Source organism: Alosa pseudoharengus, unplaced genomic scaffold (genome assembly GCF_046254945.1).
Source record: "Alosa pseudoharengus isolate Yale_2024_CS ecotype anadromous, Long Island Sound unplaced genomic scaffold, YU_APseudo_1.1 YU_APseudo_1.1_scf_17, whole genome shotgun sequence".
NCBI lineage: Eukaryota > Metazoa > Chordata > Actinopteri > Clupeiformes > Clupeidae > Alosa > Alosa pseudoharengus.
Window position 1 is genome coordinate 3,110,244 of NW_027468640.1, and position 5,044 is coordinate 3,115,287.

Consider the following 5,044-nt stretch of genomic DNA (forward strand, 5'->3'; position numbering starts at 1 on the left):
ATTGTTTTTACTTTCTCTTCTCTATTCCTCTCTGGCACACCTATTATTTTGTCACCAGTAGGTGGAGCTGTTTTCCTAAGGATTGTGGAGGCTTCCCCCTAGCCTGGAAAATCCAGACCCTGATAATCTAGAAATATTAAGGGTCTGGCCAAGAACAATGTAATGGCCCAACTCGAGAGGCGGCAACAAGCATGCATTTAAAAATCTCACTGCACGCAATTGGATAACACTAGACCATGTTTACTCTGAATAATTTCGGACTTCAACGCAATCCATTGTGCTCTCGTGAGAACTCTAGATTTCCAGGGTAGGCTTCCCCACAGACCTCATCGTAATCATACATTTCTCAAGGAATGCAGGCTACAACATGATTTACATAGGCAGGGATGGATTACTGCACGGGCCTACCGGGCCCAGGCCCAGGGGCCCAAGGGCTCAGGGGGCCCTGAAGCCCAAGCCATTGCACGGAATCATTGCCTCAATATCAACACATCATTATGTAGGCTATGAATCTGATTGAATTAAAGTATTGGCCATCCCCAAAATGCACCAGAATACAGAAAATCATATCAAACAATATCAGACATATGTGTGGGGGGCCCTTAATACATCTGGGCCCAGGGGCCCGAAAGTTCATAATCCGTCCATGTACAAGGAATGCAGGCTAAATCATTTACATAGGCTACCAACACATCCTGGAGGTCCTGCAGTGATTCACCATAGCAGTTTGGGGCGGTTAATTGGGTAAAGGTATTTTAGTGTATTTTGGAGCATACATGACCCCCTTTTTTCTGAAAAAGAAAATTGAGAAAAACATATGAGAAACATGAGAAAACATAGAATTTGGCTGTGTCTTCCTGTCTCAAATTGTTTATATACCTGCCTGACACAAATAATAACTTATTATTAATAATAACTTATTATTTAATTGGAGAAAACAGCAAGAGTAGGCGTTGCAGGAGTGAACGCACATTTACGTATACACCCATGTGTGTGTGTGTATGTGTGTGTGTGTGTGTGTGTGTGTGTTTTTTTTTAACTTTATTTTCTTAGACTTACAAGTCTTATAACACCATACAAACAAATATGACTTGTCCTTAACACACAATGTAAAGGGATAGGCAGTATAGGCAGGCAGGCAAAATAAAACTCAATAGCCTAGTAGTCTTTTGAGGTCACACAAGTCCCATACAGTACCACAGTTTTTCATCTTACCAGTACTTCAACTTACAAATAATTATTCAAATCAATCATAAAAGCAGGAAAACTGGCCAAGAAAGAACTGCCGTCAGAATTTTCTCGGTGAATTTTAGTGCCCCATTCTGCCCCTGACAGGAGCCAACACACTCTCTTGGCCATACCCTTGACCTTGTCATTACAAAGGGTCTCAATGTCTCTACAGCTGTTAAAGACCTGGCCTTATCCAAAACCTCCTAAAATGAGAGTGAATGGAGCAAATCCATAAAGACATGCTCCGCACATATAACTCTGAAATATGCAAAGCAAGACAGTCTTTCTTCTGTTGATAAGTTCCGTTGAAGTTCTGTTGATAAATCCCCCCTCACAATTAGCACCTGAACTTCTCTCAACTAATATATGCAATGAGTTTGCATCTTTTTTCAAATGTAAAATTGACAAAATCAGACTCAACAGATCTTCGGCTGCCCCGTTGTCTATTTATTGTGTTATTGTATTTAATTATGTTGTGCGCCTTGAGACCAAAGCAAATTCATTCTGTATGTGAAAACCTTCTTGCCAATAAACCTGATTCTGATTCTGAAACAGCTCTTATTTAGGTTTTAAATGACACATGCCCCAGTGCAGATGCAGGCAAAACATCAGTCCTGTTACTGGACCTTAGTGCAGCATTTGATCACAACATATTAGATTACAACACTGGGTTGGATTTACAGGTATAGTTTGTGTATTAATTGACAATGATCTAAAATTCACAGCCACATGACAGCGATAACTAAATCAGACTTTTACCACCTCAAAAACATTACCAAACTTAGAGGGCTGATGTCAAAACATGATTTACAAAAAATGCATTTATCTCCAGCAGGGTTAATTACTGCAATGGGCTTTTCACAGGCCTTCCTAAAAAGACTAACAGCTTCAGGTGTTACAAAATGCAGCAGCTAGGGTTCTCACAAAAACTCAAATAACTGACCACATTACTCCAATTCTTAAGTCCCAAAACTGTCCATCACAGAATCATAAACTTTTAGCAGCGGTTCAGCTCTGGAACCAACTTTCAGATGACATCAAAAAGGCCCCAACTGTAGCCAGTTTTAAATCTAGACTTACAGTTTTTTTGAAAACTGAAAAAAATATAATCACAATTATCCAAACACCACACTCAATTTGCATAATTCCTAGATTGTTTGCAAAATGACACACTTCAGTCAAAACATACACACTTTAGTCAAAACATACACACTTCAGTCAAAACATATACACATATTTGTGAAAATGCTATTAGTTTTCATTTAACCAACACAGACACTATTGCAGTTCCACACTGCTGTGATAAATATAAAACACATTTGTAAAAAAAGTAATGTTAGGAAATAGCATGTGCTAGATTTTTGGCCAGACGTTGTTATGTAAGGGATAATTTAGATTAAAAAAATAGTGACAAACCCACAACATTCTTCATGATTAGTTTGAGATATAGGGAGAATGTACACAAATAGGCCCACTATAAGCTTACCAAGCACTGCACAACACTGATGCTGCAGACTGAATATTTCAAGTATTTATTTCAATACTTACAGTATTTCTTACCATAATCAGTTACAGTATTGAGAATCACAGGCTCAGTCCCTGCTTCAGTCATTGCAAGCGCCTCTTGATTGATTAATCACCCACTATGTGGATACTGTTTTTTAGAATTGATTTAGATTTAGAAGTGTTACAGTTAATCACAATTATCCAAACACCACACTCAATTTACATAATTCCTAGATTGTTTGCAAAATGACACACTTCAGTCAAAACATACACACTTCAGTCAAAACATATACATATATTTGTGAAAAAAAATATTAGTTTTCATTTAACCAACACAGTCCTCAATGATCAGACACTATTGAAGCAGATATTATGTCTAATGTTGTGCTAATCTGTGGAGGTGTTTTGCTCCTTGGAGTAGAATTTTGCAAATTGTGTGGAAATTTTTATTTTAGTGTGTAAACAATAATACAAATTGGGAAGCACTAACCAGTAGGCCACCACGGCTGCCCCGACCATGTGTGGGCAGCAAAGTAAAGGGGAGGGTGGGATGTCTAAACCCCATGTTAGTTCACATCTAGAGGGTGTATGTTGCCAGACAATGGTTTAGGTGGTTGAACCATTTTCCCTTAATTGCACAGATCCAAATCTGATCCAATATCATACAGTATACCCGCTTTACTCATACTCATGTATTATGAAGGGGCAGCAAAGTAAAGGGGAGGATGAGAAATGTAAAACCTATGTTAGATCACATCTTGAGGGTATAAAATATACGCTTTAGGTGGTTAAATTAGTTTTCCCTAAATGGTACAGCCCAAAGCCATATAAAGGTACCGTATATATAAAGGCCAATATGGCTCTGGTACAGCCCAACAAGGTATCAATCATATATTCTATTTACCAATAATCAGTTTTCTCTTCGTGGTACAGACCAATATATATTAGGTGTACACTTTTTTCAACTAAATCCATAAAATCTCATTCATTTCAGTTAAGGGAAGTTACTTAAGAGGCTGTAGAGATCTTCAGCTGTGAGTTTGGAAAGTCCAACAAGTTTGGTTTGGTGCCCTCTCATGCGCGTTTAAGGGAGTTTCAATTACACGGGAGCAGCACGGGAGGGAGGGGGAGGAAGTAGTGAGCTAGCCCTCTGTTTTGTTTGAAAGTCAACAGAAGTGATGTTACCCAACATCGCTTAGAGCACCTTTAATGAAGATCCATCGATCTGGTTTGGAGATACAGCCCAAACTGTATTTGTGCATTTGTGTGACCCGATGCGACCATAACCTTTCACCCCATAACCTTTCACCCCAAGACCATAACCTTTCACCCCATAACCTTTCACCCCAAGACCATAACCTTTCACCCCAAGACCACCCCCCAAGACCCCTCATTCGAAGCTCTGTATTTTTTTGTCCGGCAAGGATTTGTGTTGTGGGCACAAAATTCTTACAGTAATCTACATAAAATGAGGATTCAAATGATAGGCCTACCAAATATGCTTTCGCTCTGTTGACTGCCACCTTTGACCCTTTTTTCAGGGCTAATTAGACTATAAAGGGATGAATGGATGTATCATGACGCATTCTAGATCAAATAGCCTAAACATGTCTTCGTTTTTTACACATTTTACACGGCATAGCCTACTACAGGCTACATATCACAACTTAATAACATAAAGATGTCTTAAAGCTCATCAATGATTAAATCATTTTATTTATTTTTTGTAAACAAAGTTAAAGGGGCCATATATGGAGAAAGGGGGTTTATTTTTTTCCATGCCAGTTTCTGGATTAGGCCTATGGGAGTTTTGGAACTAAAAAAATGGCTGAAAACTTGATCAGTAGCCTAGTGATTATGACCTCCAGCATCCCACCCCCCTGCAATACAGCCATTCAGCACAGGTTTTTTTTGGAAAGAGTGTCAAAAAGAGTGTGGTCGCAACTCTCTGGTCCAGGTGGTAAGGCCTACATTTGTCGCGGTTACCCAGGTTACCTGACATTTCCTACATCAGCCGCTTGAGGGAGCCAAACACTATTTTTTCTCTGTTGCAGGTTCGATTTAGCCTACCGTTACATTTCATATGGAATACGCCACCCTTACAGCCTAGGCCAACAATTTTCTGTATTTATTTGCACCATCGAGTATAAGGCTACATTAAGACCTCCTAACAGTGTAATTGCTACCAATTCAGGACAGCCTACGGAAAGAGGAAACCCCATCGTTCAAACTAAAGGAGATCGAATGAGATCACGATAGGCTAAGGCTTCTTAAAAGCGCGTATAAAAGGCTATTCAAGGTGAACTAC